General features: G+C 52.7%; 3 long non-coding RNA genes across 3 annotated transcripts; all 3 read right to left on the reverse strand.

The window, feature by feature from the left end:
* Positions 1-3,105: 3,105 nt before the first annotated feature.
* Positions 3,106-5,815, reverse strand: LOC141576072 (uncharacterized). Its single transcript, XR_012504320.1, has 5 exons — positions 5,669-5,815; positions 4,670-4,728; positions 3,686-3,818; positions 3,351-3,424; positions 3,106-3,210 (listed from the first exon to the last, which is right to left on the reverse strand). It is a non-coding gene; the product is annotated as an uncharacterized LOC141576072 (long non-coding RNA).
* A 1,394-nt stretch (positions 5,816-7,209) lies between these two features.
* LOC141576165 (uncharacterized) lies at positions 7,210-11,418 on the reverse strand. Its single transcript, XR_012504388.1, has 6 exons — positions 11,292-11,418; positions 9,778-9,930; positions 8,779-8,837; positions 7,794-7,922; positions 7,458-7,531; positions 7,210-7,318 (listed from the first exon to the last, which is right to left on the reverse strand). It is a non-coding gene; the product is annotated as an uncharacterized LOC141576165 (long non-coding RNA).
* A 3,984-nt stretch (positions 11,419-15,402) lies between these two features.
* LOC141576171 (uncharacterized) lies at positions 15,403-16,149 on the reverse strand. The gene is made up of 3 exons (XR_012504431.1): positions 16,015-16,149; positions 15,680-15,753; positions 15,403-15,539 (listed from the first exon to the last, which is right to left on the reverse strand). It is a non-coding gene; the product is annotated as an uncharacterized LOC141576171 (long non-coding RNA).
* Positions 16,150-18,489: the final 2,340 nt, after the last annotated feature.

Consider the following 18,489-nt stretch of genomic DNA (forward strand, 5'->3'; position numbering starts at 1 on the left):
TGCTGGGAAGACCGCACTGTTTCATAAAAGAGAGATCCAGTACAGAGGGTGGATGTGGAGGGTCTTTGGGGAAGGGCAGCCTGAGTAAAAGGAGCAGGTGGGAAACAGCGTAAGGCATTAAGGAAACTAGACCACTGTTACTGGCGGTGGAAGGGGAAGACAAAACATGCTGCCTTGAAAATGAAACATCACTTAATTAATTTCAAGTGAGGACGGCAAAAAGAAGAACCAACCACAAGATACACGTAACTTTCGCAGGGATGAATTTCTTTTCAATATCCTCTAATAAACTGTAAGGGAAAGACCCTGAAAAAAAGAATGCCCACACAGACACTATTTTCACAACGTGAGTCTGGAAAATGGACACAAGTGCATTATCCAGTCCTACGGCATTAAGCACAGAATCACATCCTAAACTGTAAGTTAAAAGCATAAGTCAAAAATTCTCATCAGCAGATGCAAACGTGAAAATGCACACTCACACCAACCCCCGGTTTATGACTCAGAAACCCCTGGTACTTATATAGACACACAAGGACATTAAAAACAAGAGACTGTACCTCATCCCAGGAAGATTCTCTTCCTCTCTCTTCTGTAAAGTGGCGCACTGACACACCATCTGTAAAATGTAGTTAAAGGTACGTTAATGAGAATATTCACGAATGTATATTAAAACCACCATGTGCGTCTATCTCCGTTCGTGGATGTGTCAAAACAAAAGTGGCAGAAAAGACTTTCAAAGAGTTAGAGCATTTTCTGAAAAAAATGCTTAAGTCACGGTTGGGATATATTTCAAACCAGGTAGTAAGAGGAAAACACTTGAAAAGAATGGATATGGAACTTGGGTTTGCGCACTATGTATTTCTAACATTTGAAGTTTGCTCTTGTTTTAGTTTTTTCTTTTCTTCTGTTTTTAATTGGAGGTACCGGGAATGAGCACACAGAATTCGGGATGCTAAGCAAGCATTCTATTTACCACTAACCTATGTCCTTCCCCGAGTCAACTAGCTTCTCGGCATAGATAAAATAAAATACAAAACACTCTTTCACTGTTCACTGCCTTACAAAACATGTTAGTTTGCTGAAGCGCAAAGATCTTTGAGGCCTTCTTCCCCGTATCACACTAAGTCTCACAACAGACCGAGTGGGAGACAGGTCTCAGGACCTTAGACTAAAGAGACCACAGGCCCCTGGTTCGGGTTTTTCTTCCATAACCGATCATCGGCTGTGGAATATCAGGGCTCCACTCGCCGCAGACAGTGACAGGGGCGGGCTTGTCCTACAGGGAGCCCGGAATGTGGTGTATGTTGAAGGCCCGTGTGCAGAACCGACAGATCTGCCCTCCGTCAAATGACCCTCTTTCCCTCTACAACAGACACCTCCCTCCCCAGGGCAGGACGGGGAAGACGCGGTCCATCAAGTGCGTCTGCTAAGGGACCAGAGGGACACGGCCGTTAGCCCAGTAACGGCCGCCCGTGCACGGGGAAGCCCCGGAGAGCGATCTGCCCTTCTTCTGCAGTGACTCCAGGAAGAAACAGAGGACTATGCTTTCCTCTTACCGAGCGGAGCAGCTGGCGTTGGGGGCGAGGTTGCACAGGGCACCAAGGGAGACCATGTGCAGGTGCCAAGCTGGGGTACGAAGGGCCACACCCGGGTCAGGCCACGCAGGCAGGTCCTTGGAAAGTTTGGGGCCCTCCGGGCCACGGGGTTACCTGCAGGACAGAAGGGAGGGCTGGGTTGGATGACAGACATAAGCGCCAACAACGACAAGAGACGGAACCCAACGCAGCAGCCGTCGGCACCGGGCACCCTACCCTTCACCGGGTGCCCAGAGAGCAGCACGGTGCCACACGCTCCGCCCAGCCCTCTGGGGACTGCCTGCAGCCTGGGCCGCACAGGGGGATATGGGGATACGACCCTTATGCCGCACGTCACCGCCGCCGCTGTCTCCAATTGGAGGAAGCCAAGGGTCCTCTTGCCCTAGGGGCTGCACACAGAGATTCCAGCACACGGGCAAACTAGCGCCTTCCCAACAGCCAGCCGCTCTGGGCGGGACGGCCCTCCCAGCCAACTACCCCAGCTCCACGCAAGCTGGCCCGGCGCTGACCAGGAACACGTAGACAGGACGGAAGTGAAGAGCTCATTCTCAACACGAGCAAGCAGAGCCGCACCAGGGTCACCGCTCTGCCTGCAGGGCTCTGCCTGCAGGACCCTGCCAGGCCCTCTCTGCAGCCTCCTCACAAAGGGCCCTCCTCCGCACCGCAGGGGCTGCCCCTGTGCGCAAAGAGCCCTGGGGAGCTGGGCATCCCGGTGTCCTGTGGCGGAGCTGGCCAAGGGCTCCTGAGGGGACAAGGCTGTCCTCAGAATGGACTCAGGCTCCGCTACAATCATCCCTATCCTCAGGGACGTCTGGATTTTACGTTCGCTACGGAACGCACCCTACCTGCGTGCTACGGGAGTGTGACGTGGGGAGTCTCAACCCCACACCTGACACCAAAGGTACTATACAAGCTCGTGCGCAAAACCCCACTGTGTGCCATGAGACCGACGAGCAGCTCTGACAGCTTCCAGGGCAGGCCCGACCCAGAGCAGAGTGGGGGACAAACACAACGTACGCACTCTGGTGGGCATTGGAATTCCCCCGCAGAGAAGGAGGCATTTTCACGGCGGGCTCTTTCCCTTCCAGCCTCTATTCCCTACTACAAACGCACCATCTCCGAGAGCCAGGCTTTTCTGCCCAGACTACAACTGGAGGCAGCGGCCAAGACACACTTAACTCCCGAGAAAAGACAGTGACGGGCTGTGACGTTTACCACACCCAGGAAGACTCAAAATTGCACAAAGCACACCGTACAAAGCTGGAGGGAGGGCTTTGCCCCTTTTCCAGTTACCAGGATCTGAATGGACATTCTAAACAGGAGAATCACCTGGCCTGAGCAGGTAAACCTGTCAAAAGAACGATGACACAGAAATCCGTCTCAGTGACCCAGGAGCAACCCCAGGTGCAGGAGGTCAGGAAGGAGTCAGCCGAGCCAGGAGAAGTCAGTGTGGAGCGAGGGCTCACCCTACTCACGCTGTTTCGAGAAAAGCACAGTCAAACTCTGCGGGCCCCGGCTCCTAAACACACCCTCATGGCTCCTGCAGGCACCAGCCAAGGCGACGGGCTCCCGGGAGAAGCAGCCCACTGGCTCCTGGGCAAGAGTTTTGAGTCTGAAAAAGGCAGCGACACGCCATGCTAGACCCTTCACAGGACACAAAGTCTGCAGACGAGGCCAGGAACGGCTGCCGGGAGAACGGGAAGATCACCTTTCCCAGGACGAGGTCCAACAGAGAATGACCACCCCACTTACATGGGCCTCCGGGGCCGCCGCTGGTGCGCGGGTGCTGCCGGGCCACTCTGGAGCCGCGCCAAGTCCCGCGTCGGCTAAAAACCAAAGAAAAGGATGGAGGATTAGGCTTTGCTGCGAAGACACTTCTGAAGCGATACAAAAGCTTTGCGCCTTCCTTCTTCCTTCCTTTCCCGTATCATACTCGTTTCTTGGAGGAACTGGATACTGACCCCAGGAACTCCTGCATGCTAAGCCCGCATTCTCTCCACTGCTGAGCTACATATACCCTTCCCCCCAGAGCACACTAGTTTCTAGGCACAGAGAACAAGAAATGCCAGCCACGTTCACTAACATACCCAGTGTAAAATAAGCTCGGTGTGCTCCACCAACAGAGGTCAGTGTTTTATGATCCGTCAGCTCCTGCGGAGCCAATTCTACAGTCCAAGTAGCATACTCCGGTTTTGTAATTTCGGGCTTAGTCGCCACTTCCTAGGAACACAAAAAAGATAAATCAGGAACCGAGATTCAGATCATGTGCATACGCTTAGTCAGTCAGGTAGACAAGAGTTATTTACCGAAGCTATCAGAACATAAGCCCTATCCTGGGAGAAGCTGGCATTACAAATAAAAGGCCGATTCTTTCTCTGTTCATCCAGAGGCACAGGATCTATGAAAACAAATCAGCACAGAAATGTTTCAACAGCTCTACAAGTGAGGTGAACGGGTAAAGTAACGCCACAAAAGACAGGAGCGTCCGCTGCACGTGGATAGCTCAGGGAATGCTGGGAAGACCGCACTGTTTCATAAAAGAGAGATCTAGCGCAGAGGGGGGATGTGGAGGGGCTTGGGGGAAGGGCAGCCTGAGTAAAAGGAGCAGGTGGGAAACAGCGTAAGGCATTAAGGAAACTAGACCACTGTTACTGGCGGTGGAAGGGGAAGACAAATCATGCTGCCTTGAAAATGAAACATCACATAATTAATTTCAAGTGAGGACGGCTAAAACAAAAACCAACCCCAAGATACACCTAACTTTCCCAGGGATGAATTTCTTTTCAATATCCTGTAATAAACTGTAAGGGAACGACCCTGAAATAAAGAATGCTCACACAGACACTGGTTTCACAACGTGAGTCTGGAAAATGAACACAAGTGCATTATCCAGTCCTACGGCATTAAGCACAGAATCACATCCTAAACTCTAAGTTAAAAGCATAAGTCAAAATTTCTCATCAGCAGAAGCAAACGTGAAAATGCACACTCAAACCAACCCCCGGTTTATGTCTCAGAATCCCCTGGTACTTATATAGACACACAAGGACATTAAAATCAAGAGACTGTACCTCATCACAGGAAGATTCTCTTCCTCTCTCTTCTGTTAAGTGGCGCACAGACACACAATCTGTAAAATGTAGTTACAGGTACGTTAATGAGAATATTCACGAATGTATATTAAAACCACCTTGTGCGTCTATCTACGTTCGTGGATGTGTCAAAACAAAAGTGGCAGAAAAGACTTTCAAAGAGTTAGAGAATTTTCAGAAAAAAATGCTTAAGTCATGGTTGGGATATATTTCAAACCAACTATTAATAGGAAAACACGTAAAAAGAATGGATATGAAAGTTGGGTTTGCGCACTATGTATTTCTAACATTTGAAGTTTGCTCTTGTTTGTGTTTTTCCTTTTCTTCTGTTTTTAAATGGAGGTACCGGGAATGAGCACACGGAATTCGGCATGCTAAGCAAGCATTCTATTTACCACTAACCTATGTCCTTCCCCGAGTCAACTAGCTTCTCGGCATAGATAAAATAAAACACAAAACACTTTTTCACGGTTCACTGCCTTACAAAACATGTTAGATTGCTGAAGCGCAAAGATTTTTGAGGCCTTCTTCCCCGTATCACATTAAGTCTCACATCAGACCGAGTGGGAGACAGGTCTCAGGTCCCTTGACTGAAGAGACCACAGGCCCCGGGTTCGGGTGTTTCTTCCATAACCGATCATCGGCTGTGGAAGTTCAGGGCTCCAATATCTGCATACAGTGACAGGGGCGGGCTTGTCCTACAGGGAGCCCGGAACGTGGTGTTTGTTGAAGGCCCGTGTGCAGAACCGACACGCCTGCCCTCCGTCAGAGGACCCTCTTTCCCTGTACAACAGACACCTCCCTCCCCAGGGCAGGACGGGGAAGACGCGGTCCATCAAGTGCGTCTGCTAAGGGACCAGAGGGACACGGCCGTGAGCACAGTCACGGCCGCCCGTTCACGGGGAAGCCCCGGAGAGCATCCTGCCCTTCTTCTGCAGTGAATCCAGGAAGAAACAGAGGACTATGCTTTCCTCTTACCGAGCGGAGCAGCTGGCGTTGGGGTCGAGATTGCACAGGGCACCAAGGGGGACCAGGTGCAGGTGCCAAGCTGGGCGACGAAGGCCGAACCCGGGGCAGGCCACGCAAGCTGGTCCTCGGAAATGTTGGGGCACTCCAGCCCACGGGGTGACCTTCAGGACAGAAGGGAGGTTTGGGTTGGATGACAGACACAAGCGCCAACAACGACAAGAGACGAAACCCAACGATGCAGCCGTCGGAACCGGGCACCCTCCCCTCCACCGGGTGCCCAGGGAGCAGCACGGAACCACACGCTCTGCCCAGCCCTCTGGGGCCTGCCTGCAGCCTGGGCCGCACAGGGGGACACGGGGATACGACCCTTATGCCGCACGTCACCGCCGCCGCTGTCTCCAATTGGAGGAAGCCAAGGGTCCTCTTGCCCTAGGGGCTGCACACAGAGATTCCAGCACACGGGCAAACTAGCGCCTTCCTAACAGCCAGCCGCTCTGGGCAGGACGGCACTCCCCGCCAACTTCACCAGCTCAACGCAAGCTTGCCCGGAGAGGACCAGGAACACGGAGACGGGACGGAAGTGAAGAGCTCATTCTCCACACGAGCAAGCACAGCCGCACCAGGGTCACCGCTCTGCCTGCAGGGCTCTGCCTGCAGGACACTGCCAGGCCCTCTCTGCCCCCTCCTCACAAAGGGCCCTCTTCCGCCCCGCATTGGCTGCCCCTGGGCGCAAAGAGCCCTGGGGAGCTGGGCATCCCGGAGTCCTGCGGCGGAGCTGGCCAAGGGCTCCTGAGGGGACAAGGCTGTCCTCAGAAGGGACTCAGGCTCCGCTACAATCATCCCTATTCTCAGGGACGTCTGGAATTTACGTTCGCTACGGAACGCACCCTACTTGCGTGCTACGGGAGAGTGACGTGTGGAGTCTCAACCCCACACCTGACACCAAAGGGACTGTACCAGCTCGTGCGCAAAACCCCACGGTGTGCCATGAGACCGACGAACAGGTCTGACATCTTCCAGGGCAGGCCCTACCCCGCGCAGGGTGGGGGAAAATCACAACGTACGCACTCTGGTGCGCATGGGAATACCCCCGCAGGGAAGGAGGCATTTTCACGGCGGGCTCTTTCCCTTCCAGCCTCTATTCCCTACTACAAACGCACCATCTCCGAGAGCCAGGCTTTTCTGCCCAGACTACAACTGGAGGCAGCGGCCAAGACACACTTAACTCCCGAGAAAAGACAGTGACGGGCTGTGACTTTTACCACACCCAGGAAGACTCAAAATTGCACAAAGCACACCGTACAAAGCTGGAGGTAGTGCTTTGCCCCTTTACCAGTTAACAGGGTCTGAATGGACATTCTAAAAAGGAGAATCACCTGGCATGAGCCGGGAAACCATTCAAAAGTACGATGACACAGAAATCCGTCTCAGTGACCCAGGAGCAACCCCAGGTGCAGGAGGTCAGGAAGGAGTCAGCCGAGCCAGGAGAAGTCAGTGTGGAGCGAGGGCTCACCCTACTCACGCTGTTTCGAGAAAATCACAGTCAAAGTCTGCGGACCCCGGCTCCTAAGCACTCCCTCATGGCTCCTGCAGGCACCAGCCAAGGCGAAGTGCTCCCGGGAGAAGCAGCCCACTGGCTCCTGGGCAAGAGTTTTGAGTCTGAAAAGGCAGCGACACGCCATGCCAGACCCGTCACAGGACACACAGTCTGCAGACGAGGCCAGGAACGGCTGCCGGGAGAAAGGGAAGATCACCTTTCCCAGGACGAGGTCCAACAGAGAATGACCACCCCACTTACCTGGGCCTCCGGGGCCGCCACAGGTGGGCGGGCGCTGCCGGGCCACTCCGGAGCCGTGCCAGGTCCCGCGTCGGCTAAAAACCACAGAAAAGTATGGAGGATTAGGCTTTCCTGCGTAGACACTTCTGAAGAGAAACAAAAGCTTTGAGCCTTCCTTCCCTCCTTCCTTCCCCGTATCACACTCATTTCTTGGAGGAACTGGATACTGACCCCAGGAAATCCTGCATGCTAAGCCCGCAATCTCTCCACTGCTGAGCTACATATACCCTTCCCCCCAGAGCACACTAGTTTCTAGGCACAGAGAACAAGAAATGCCAGCCACGTTCACTAACTTACCCAGTGTGTAATAAGCTCTGTGTGCTCCACCAACAGAGGTCAGTGTTTTATGATCCGTCAGCTCCTGCGGAGCCAATTCTACAGTCCAAGTAGCATACTCCGGTTTTGTAATTTCGGGCTTAGTCGCCCCTTCCAAGGAACACAAAAAAGATAAATCAGGAACCGAGATTCAGATCATGTGCATACGCTGAGTCAGTCAGGTAGACCAGTGTTATTTACAGAAGCTATCAGAACATAAGCCCTATCCTGGGAGAAGCTGGCGGTACAAGTAAAAGGCAGATTCTCCTCTCTGTTCTGCCAGAGGCTCAGGATCCATGAAAACAAATGAGCACCGAAATGTTTCAACAGCTCTACAACTGAGGTGAACGGGTACAGTAACGCCACAAAGGACAAGAGAGTCCGCTGCACGTGGATAGCTCAGGGAATGCTGGGAAGACCGCACTGTTTCATAAAAGAGAGATCCAGTACAGAGGGTGGATGTGGAGGGTCTTTGGGGAAGGGCAGCCTGAGTAAAAGGAGCAGGTGGGAAACAGCGTAAGGCATTAAGGAAACTAGAACACTGTTACTGGCGGTGGAAGGGGAAGACAAAACATGCTGCCTTGAAAATGAAACATCACTTAATTAATTTCAAGTGAGGACGGCAAAAAGAAGAACCAACCACAAGATACATGTAACTTTCGCAGGGATGAATTTCTTTTCAATATCCTCTAATAAACTGTAAGGGAAAGACCCTGAAAAAAAGAATGCCCACACAGACACTATTTTCACAACGTGAGTCTGGAAAATGGACACAAGTGCATTATCCAGTCCTACGGCATTAAGCACAGAATCACATCCTAAACTGTAAGTTAAAAGCATAAGTCAAAAATTCTCATCAGCAGATGCAAACGTGAAAATGCACACTCACACCAACCCCCGGTTTATGACTCAGAAACCCCTGGTACTTATATAGACACACAAGGACATTAAAAACAAGAGACTGTACCTCATCCCAGGAAGATTCTCTTCCTCTCTCTTCTGTAAAGTGGCGCACTGACACACCATCTGTAAAATGTAGTTAAAGGTACGTTAATGAGAATATTCACGAATGTATATAAAAACCACCATGTGGGTCTATCTCCGTTCGTGGATGTGTCAAAACAAAAGTGGCAGAAAAGACTTTCAAAGAGTTAGAGCATTTTCTGAAAAAAATGCTTAAGTCACGGTTGGGATATATTTCAAACCAGGTAGTAAGAGGAAAACACTTGAAAAGAATGGATATGGAACTTGGGTTTGCGCACTATGTATTTCTAACATTTGAAGTTTGCTCTTGTTTTAGTTTTTTCTTTTCTTCTGTTTTTAATTGGAGGTACCGGGAATGAGCACACAGAATTCGGGATGCTAAGCAAGCATTCTATTTACCACTAACCTATGTCCTTCCCCGAGTCAACTAGCTTCTCGGCATAGATAAAATAAAATACAAAACACTCTTTCACTGTTCACTGCCTTACAAAACATGTTAGTTTGCTGAAGCGCAAAGATCTTTGAGGCCTTCTTCCCCGTATCACACTAAGTCTCACAACAGACCGAGTGGGAGACAGGTCTCAGGACCTTAGACTAAAGAGACCACAGGCCCCTGGTTCGGGTTTTTCTTCCATAACCGATCATCGGCTGTGGAATATCAGGGCTCCACTCGCCGCAGACACTGACAGGGGCGGGCTTGTCCTACAGGGAGCCCGGAATGTGGTGTATGTTGAAGGCCCATGTGCAGAACCGACAGATCTGCCCTCCGTCAAACGACCCTCTTTCCCTCTACAACAGACACCTCCCTCCCCAGGGCAGGACTGGGAAGACGCGGTCCATCAAGTGCGTCTGCTAAGGGACCAGAGGGACACGGCCGTTAGCCCAGTAACGGCCGCCCGTGCACGGGGAAGCCCCGGAGAGCGATCTGCCCTTCTTCTGCAGTGACTCCAGGAAGAAACAGAGGACTATGCTTTCCTCTTACCGAGCGGAGCAGCTGGCGTTGGGGGCGAGGTTGCACAGGGCACCAAGGGAGACCATGTGCAGGTGCCAAGCTGGGGTACGAAGGGCCACACCCGGGTCAGGCCACGCAGGCAGGTCCTTGGAAAGTTTGGGGCCCTCCGGGCCACGGGGTTACCTGCAGGACAGAAGGGAGGGCTGGGTTGGATGACAGACATAAGCGCCAACAACGACAAGAGACGGAACCCAACGCAGCAGCCGTCGGCACCGGGCACCCTACCCTTCACCGGGTGCCCAGAGAGCAGCACGGTGCCACACGCTCCGCCCAGCCCTCTGGGGACTGCCTGCAGCCTGGGCCGCACAGGGGGATACGGGGATACGACCCTTATGCCGCACGTCACCGCCGCCGCTGTCTCCAATTGGAGGAAGCCAAGGGTCCTCTTGCCCTAGGGGCTGCACACAGAGATTCCAGCACACGGGCAAACTAGCGCCTTCCCAACAGCCAGCCGCTCTGGGCGGGACGGCCCTCCCAGCCAACTACCCCAGCTCCACGCAAGCTGGCCCGGCGCTGACCAGGAACACGTAGACAGGACGGACGTGAAGAGCTCATTCTCAACACGAGCAATCAGAGCCGCACCAGGGTCACCGCTCTGCCTGCAGGGCTCTGCCTGCAGGACCCTGCCAGGCCCTCTCTGCAGCCTCCTCACAAAGGGCCCTCCTCCGCACCGCAGGGGCTGCCCCTGTGCGCAAAGAGCCCTGGGGAGCTGGGCATCCCGGTGTCCTGTGGCGGAGCTGGCCAAGGGCTCCTGAGGGGACAAGGCTGTCCTCAGAATGGACTCAGGCTCCGCTACAATCATCCCTATCCTCAGGGACGTCTGGATTTTACGTTCGCTACGGAACGCACCCTACCTGCGTGCTACGGGAGTGTGACGTGGGGAGTCTCAACCCCACACCTGACACCAAAGGTACTATACAAGCTCGTGCGCAAAACCCCACTGTGTGCCATGAGACCGACGAGCAGCTCTGACAGCTTCCAGGGCAGGCCCGACCCAGAGCAGAGTGGGGGACAAACACAACGTACGCACTCTGGTGGGCATTGGAATTCCCCCGCAGAGAAGGAGGCATTTTCACGGCGGGCTCTTTCCCTTCCAGCCTCTATTCCCTACTACAAACGCACCATCTCCGAGAGCCAGGCTTTTCTGCCCAGACTACAACTGGAGGCAGCGGCCAAGACACACTTAACTCCCGAGAAAAGACAGTGACGGGCTGTGACGTTTACCACACCCAGGAAGACTCAAAATTGCACAAAGCACACCGTACAAAGCTGGAGGGAGGGCTTTGCCCCTTTTCCAGTTACCAGGATCTGAATGGACATTCTAAACAGGAGAATCACCTGGCCTGAGCAGGTAAACCTGTCAAAAGAACGATGACACAGAAATCCGTCTCAGTGACCCAGGAGCAACCCCAGGTGCAGGAGGTCAGGAAGGAGTCAGCCGAGCCAGGAGAAGTCAGTGTGGAGCGAGGGCTCACCCTACTCACGCTGTTTCGAGAAAACCACAGTCAAAGTCTGTGGGCCCCGGCTCCTAAACACTCCCTCATGGCTCCTGCAGGCACCAGCCAAGGCGACGGGCTCCCGGGAGAAGCAGCCCACTGGCTCCTGGGCAAGAGTTTTGAGTCTGAAAAAGGCAGCGACACGCCATGCCAGACCCGTCACAGGACACAAAGTCTGCAGACGAGTCCAGGAACGGCTGCCGGGAGAAAGGGAAGATCACCTTTCCCAGGACGAGGTCCAACAGAGAATGACCACCCCACTTACCTGGGCCTCCGGGGCCGCCGCTGGTGCGCGGGCGCTGCCGGGCCACTCCGGAGCCGTGCCAGGTCCCGCGTCGGCTAAAAACCACAGAAAAGGATGGAGGATTAGGCTTTCCTGCGTAGACACTTCTGAAGAGAAACAAAAGCTTTGAGCCTTCCTTCCCTCCTTCCTTCCCCGTATCACACTCATTTCTTGGAGGAACTAGATACTGACCCCAGGAAATCCTGCATGCTAAGCCCGCAATCTCTCCACTGCTGAGCTACATATACCCTTCCCCCCAGAGCACACTAGTTTTTAGGCACAGAGAACAAGAAATGCCAGCCACGTTCACTAACTTACCCAGTGTGTAATAAGCTCTGTGTGCTCCACCAACAGAGGTCAGTGTTTTATGATCCGTCAGCTCCTGCGGAGCCATTTCTACAGTCCAAGTAGCATACTCCGGTTTTGTAATTTCGGGCTTAGTCGCCCCTTCCAAGGAACACAAAAAAGATAAATCAGGAACCGAGATTCAGATCATGTGCATACGCTGAGTCAGTCAGGTAGACAAGAGTTATTTACAGAAGCTATCAGAACATAAGCCCTATCCTGGGAGAAGCTGGCGGTACAAGTAAAAGGCAGATTCTCCTCTCTGTTCTGCCAGAGGCTCAGGATCCATGAAAACAAATGAGCACCGAAATGTTTCAACAGCTCTACAACTGAGGTGAACGGGTACAGTAACGCCACAAAGGACAAGAGAGTCCGCTGCACGTGGATAGCTCAGGGAATGCTGGGAAGACCGCACTGTTTCATAAAAGAGAGATCCAGTACAGAGGGTGGATGTGGAGGGTCTTTGGGGAAGGGCAGCCTGAGTAAAAGGAGCAGGTGGGAAACAGCGTAAGGCATTAAGGAAACTAGACCACTGTTACTGGCGGTGGAAGGGGAAGACAAAACATGCTGCCTTGAAAATGAAACATCACTTAATTAATTTCAAGTGAGGACGGCAAAAAGAAGAACCAACCACAAGATACACGTAACTTTCGCAGGGATGAATTTCTTTTCAATATCCTCTAATAAACTGTAAGGGAAAGACCCTGAAAAAAAGAATGCCCACACAGACACTATTTTCACAACGTGAGTCTGGAAAATGGACACAAGTGCATTATCCAGTCCTACGGCATTAAGCACAGAATCACATCCTAAACTGTAAGTTAAAAGCATAAGTCAAAAATTCTCATCAGCAGATGCAAACGTGAAAATGCACACTCACACCAACCCCCGGTTTATGACTCAGAAACCCCTGGTACTTATTTAGACACACAAGGACATTAAAAACAAGAGACTGTACCTCATCCCAGGAAGATTCTCTTCCTCTCTCTTCTGTAAAGTGGCGCACTGACACACCATCTGTAAAATGTAGTTAAAGGTACGTTAATGAGAATATTCACGAATGTATATTAAAACCACCATGTGCGTCTATCTCCGTTCGTGGATGTGTCAAAACAAAAGTGGCAGAAAAGACTTTCAAAGAGTTAGAGCATTTTCTGAAAAAAATGCTTAAGTCACGGTTGGGATATATTTCAAACCAGGTAGTAAGAGGAAAACACTTAAAAAGAATGGATATGGAACTTGGGTTTGCGCACTATGTATTTCTAACATTTGACGTTTGCTCTTGTTTTAGTTTTTTCTTTTCTTCTGTTTTTAATTGGAGGTACCGGGAATGAGCACACAGAATTCGGGATGCTAAGCAAGCATTCTATTTACCACTAACCTATGTCCTTCCCCGAGTCAACTAGCTTCTCGGCATAGATAAAGTAAAATACAAAACACTCTTTCACTGTTAACTGCCTTATAAAACATGTTAGTTTGCTGAAGCGCAAAGATCTTTGAGGCCTTCTTCCCCGTAACACACTAAGTCTCACATTAGACCGAGTGGGAGACAGGTCTCAGGACCTTAGACTAAAGAGACCACAGGCCCCTGGTTCGGGTTTTTCTTCCATAACCGATCATCGGCTGTGGAATATCAGGGCTCCACTCGCCGCAGACTGTGACAGGGGCCGGCTTGTCCTACAGGGAGCCCGGAATGTGGTGTATGTTGAAGGCCCGTGTGCAGAACCGACAGATCTGCCCTCCGTCAAATGACCCTCTTTCCCTCTACAACAAACACCTCCCTCCCCAGGGCAGGACGGGGAAGACGCGGTCCATCAAGTGCGTCTGCTAAGGGACCAGAGGGACACGGCCGTTAGCCCAGTAACGGCCGCCCGTGCACGGGGAAGCCCCGGAGAGCGATCTGCCCTTCTTCTGCAGTGACTCCAGGAAGAAACAGAGGACTATGCTTTCCTCTTACCGAGCGGAGCAGCTGGCGTTGGGGGCGAGGTTGCACAGGGCACCAAGGGAGACCATGTGCAGGTGCCAAGCTGGGGTACGAAGGGCCACACCCGGGTCAGGCCACGCAGGCAGGTCCTTGGAAAGTTTGGGGCCCTCCGGGCCACGGGGTTACCTGCAGGACAGAAGGGAGGGCTGGGTTGGATGACAGACATAAGCGCCAACAACGACAAGAGACGGAACCCAACGCAGCAGCCGTCGGCACCGGGCACCCTACCCTTCACCGGGTGCCCAGAGAGCAGCACGGTGCCACACGCTCCGCCCAGCCCTCTGGGGACTGCCTGCAGCCTGGGCCGCATAGGGGGATACGGGGATACGACCCTTATGCCGCACGTCACCGCCGCCGCTGTCTCCAATTGGAGGAAGCCAAGGGTCCTCTTGCCCTAGGGGCTGCACACAGAGATTCCAGCACACGGGCAAACTAGCGCCTTCCCAACAGCCAGCCGCTCTGGGCGGGACGGCCCTCCCAGCCAACTACCCCAGCTCCACGCAAGCTTGCCCGGCGCTGACCAGGAACACGTAGACAGGACGGACGTGAAGAGCTCATTCTCAACACGAGCAAGCAGAGCCGCACCAGGGTCACCGCTCTGCCTGCAGGGCTCTGCCTGCAGGACCCTGCCAGGCCCTCTCTGCAGCCTCCTCACAAAGGGCCCTCCTCCGCACCGCAGGGGCTGCCCCTGTGCGCAAAGATCCCTGGGGAGCTGGGCATCCCGGTGTCCTGTGGCGGAGCTGGCCAAGGGCTCCTGAGGGGACAAGGCTGTCCTCAGAATGGACTCAGGCTCCGCTACAATCATCCCTATCCTCAGGGACGTCTGGATTTTACGTTCGCTACGGAACGCACCCTACCTGCGTGCTACGGGAGTGTGACGTGGGGAGTCTCAACCCCACACCTGACACCAAAGCTACTATACAAGCTCGTGCGCAAAACCCCACTGTGTGCCATGAGACCGACGAGCAGCTCTGACAGCTTCCAGGGCAGGCCCGACCCAGAGCAGAGTGGGGGACAAACACAACGTATGCACTCTGGTGGGCATTGGAATTCCCCCGCAGAGAAGGAGGCATTTTCACGGCGGGCTCTTTCCCTTCCAGCCTCTATTCCCTACTACAAACGCACCATCTCCGAGAGCCAGGCTTTTCTGCCCAGACTACAACTGGAGGCAGCGGCCAAGACACACTTAACTCCCGAGAAAAGACAGTGACGGGCTGTGACGTTTACCACACCCAGGAAGACTCAAAATTGCACAAAGCACACCGTACAAAGCTGGAGGGAGGGCTTTGCCCCTTTTCCAGTTACCAGGATCTGAATGGACATTCTAAACAGGAGAATCACCTGGCCTGAGCAGGTAAACCTGTCAAAAGAACGATGACACAGAAATCCGTCTCAGTGACCCAGGAGCAACCCCAGGTGCAGGAGGTCAGGAAGGATTCAGCCGAGCCAGGAGAAGTCAGTGTGGAGCGAGGGCTCACCCTACTCACGCTGTTTCGAGAAAAGCACAGTCAAACTCTGCGGGCCCCGGCTCCTAAGCACTCCCTCATGGCTCCAGCAGGCACCAGCCAAGGCGACGGGCTCCCGGGAGAAGCAGCCCACTGGCTCCTGGGCAAGAGTTTTGAGTCTGAAAAAGGCAGCGACACGCCATGCCAGACCCGTCACAGGACACAAAGTCTGCAGACGAGGCCAGGAACGGCTGCCGGGAGAACGGGAAGATCACATTTCCCAGGACGAGGTCCAACAGAGAATGACCACCCCACTTACATGGGCCTCCGGGGCCGCCGCTGGTGCGCGGGTGCTGCCGGGCCACTCTGGAGCCGCGCCAAGTCCCGCGTCGGCTAAAAACCAAAGAAAAGGATGGAGGATTAGGCTTTGCTGCGAAGACACTTCTGAAGCGAAACAAAAGCTTTGCGCCTTCCTTCTTCCTTCTTTTCCCGTATCATACTCGTTTCTTGGAGGAACTGGATACTGACCCCAGGAACTCCTGCATGCTAAGCCCGCATTCTCTCCACTGCTGAGCTACATATACCCTTCCCCCCAGAGCACACTAGTTTCTAGGCACAGAGAACAAGAAATGCCAGCCACGTTCACTAACATACACAGTGTAAAATAAGCTCGGTGTGCTCCACCAACAGAGGTCAGTGTTTTATGATCCGTCAGCTCCTGCGGAGCCAATTCTACAGTCCAAGTAGCATACTCCGGTTTTGTAATTTCGGGCTTAGTCGCCACTTCCTAGGAACACAAAAAAGATAAATCAGGAACCGAGATTCAGATCATGTGCATACGCTTAGTCAGTCAGGTAGACAAGAGTTATTTACCGAAGCTATCAGAACATAAGCCCTAACCTGGGAGAAGCTGGCATTACAAATAAAAGGCAGATTCTTTCTCTGTTCATCCAGAGGCACAGGATCCATGAAAACAAATCAGCACAGAAATGTTTCAACAGCTCTTCAACTGAGGTGAACGGTTAAAGTAACGCCACAAAGGACAGGAGCGTCCGCTGCACGTGGATAGCTCAGGGAATGCTGGGAAGACCGCACTGTTTCATAAAAGGGAGATCTAGCGCAGAGGGTGGATGTGGAGGGTCTTTGGGGAAGGGCAGCCTGAGTAAAAGGAGCAGGTGGGAAACAGCGTAAGGCATTAAGGAAACTAGACCATTGTTACTGGCGGTGGAATGGGAAGACAAATCATGCTGCCTTGAAAATGAAACATCACATAATTAATTTCAAGTGAGGACGGCTAAAACAAAAACCAACCCCAAGATACACCTAACTTTCCCAGGGATGAATTTCTTTTCAATATCCTCTAATAAACTGTAAGGGAACGACCCTGAAATAAAGAATGCTCACACAGACACTGGTTTCACAACGTGAGTCTGGAAAATGAACACAAGTGCATTATCCAGTCCTACGGCATTAAGCACAGAATCACATCCTAAACTCTAAGTTAAAAGCATAAGTTAAAATTTCTCATCAGCAGAAGCAAACGTGAAAATGCACACTCAAACCAACCCCCGGTTTATGTCTCAGAATCCCCTGGTACTTATATAGACACACAAGGACATTAAAAACAAGAGACTGTACCTCATCACAGGAAGATTCTCTTCCTTTCTCTTCTGTTAAGTGGCGCACTGACACACCATCTGTAAAATGTATTTAAAAGTACGTTAATGAGAATATTCACGAATGTATATTAAAACCACCATGTGCGTCTATCTCCGTTCGTGGATGTGTCAAAACAAAAGTGGCAGAAAAGACTTTCAAAGAGTTAGAGAATTTTCAGAAAAAAATGCTTAAGTCATGGTTGGGATATATTTCAAACCAAGTATTAATAGGAAAACACGTAAAAAGAATGGATATGAAAGTTGGGTTTGCGCACTATGTATTTCTAACATTTGAAGTTTGCTCTTGTTTGTGTTTTTTCTTTTCTTCTGTTTTTAAATGGAGGTACCGGGAATGAGCACACGGAATTCGGCATGCTAAGCAAGCATTCTATTTACCACTAACCTATGTCCTTCCCCGAGTCAACTAGCTTCTCGGCATAGATAAAATAAAACACAAAACACTTTTTCACGGTTCACTGCCTTACAAAACATGTTAGATTGCTGAAGCGCAAAGATTTTTGAGGCCTTCTTCCCCGTATCACATTAAGTCTCACATCAGACCGAGTGGGAGACAGGTCTCAGGACCCTTGACTGAAGAGACCACAGGCCCCGGGTTCGGGTGTTTCTTCCATAACCGATCATCGGCTGTGGAAGTTCAGGGCTCCAATATCTGCATACAGTGACAGGGGCGGGCTTGTCCTACAGGGAGCCCGGAACGTGGTGTTTGTTGAAGGCCCGTGTGCAGAACCGACACGTCTGCCCTCCGTCAGAGGACCCTCTTTCCCTGTACAACAGACACCTCCCTCCCCAGGGCAGGACGGGGAAGACGCGGTCCATCAAGTGCGTCTGCTAAGGGACCAGAGGGACACGGCCGTGAGCCCAGTCACGGCCGCCCGTTCACGGGGAAGCACCGGAGAGCATCCTACCCTTCTTCTGCAGTGAATCCAGGAAGAAACAGAGGACTATGCTTTCCTATTACCGAGCGGAGCAGCTGGCGTTGGGGTCGAGATTGCACAGGGCACCAAGGGGGACGAGGTGCAGGTGCCAAGCTGGGCGACGAAGGTCCAAACCCGGGGCAGGCCACGCAAGCTGGTCCTCGGAAATGTTGGGGCACTCCAGCCCACGGGGTGACCTTCAGGACAGAAGGGAGGGTTGGGTTGGATGACAGACAAAAGCGCCAACAACGACAAGAGACGAAACCCAACGATGCAGCCGTCGGAACCGGGCACCCTCCCCTCCACCGGGTGCCCAGAGAGCAGCACGGAACCACACGCTCTGCCCAGCCCTCTGGGGCCTGCCTGCAGCCTGGGCCGCACAGGGGGACACGGGGATACGACCCTGACGCCGAACGACGCCGCCGCCGCTGTCTCCAAGTGGAGTAAGCCAAGGGTACTCTTGCCCGAGAGGCTGCACACAGAGATTCCAGCACACGGGCAAACTAGCGCCTTCCCAACAGCCAGCCGCTCTGGGC

The sequence above is a fragment of the Camelus bactrianus genome, chromosome 36, assembly GCF_048773025.1.
Source record: "Camelus bactrianus isolate YW-2024 breed Bactrian camel chromosome 36, ASM4877302v1, whole genome shotgun sequence".
In the NCBI taxonomy this organism is placed as follows: Eukaryota; Metazoa; Chordata; class Mammalia; order Artiodactyla; family Camelidae; genus Camelus; species Camelus bactrianus.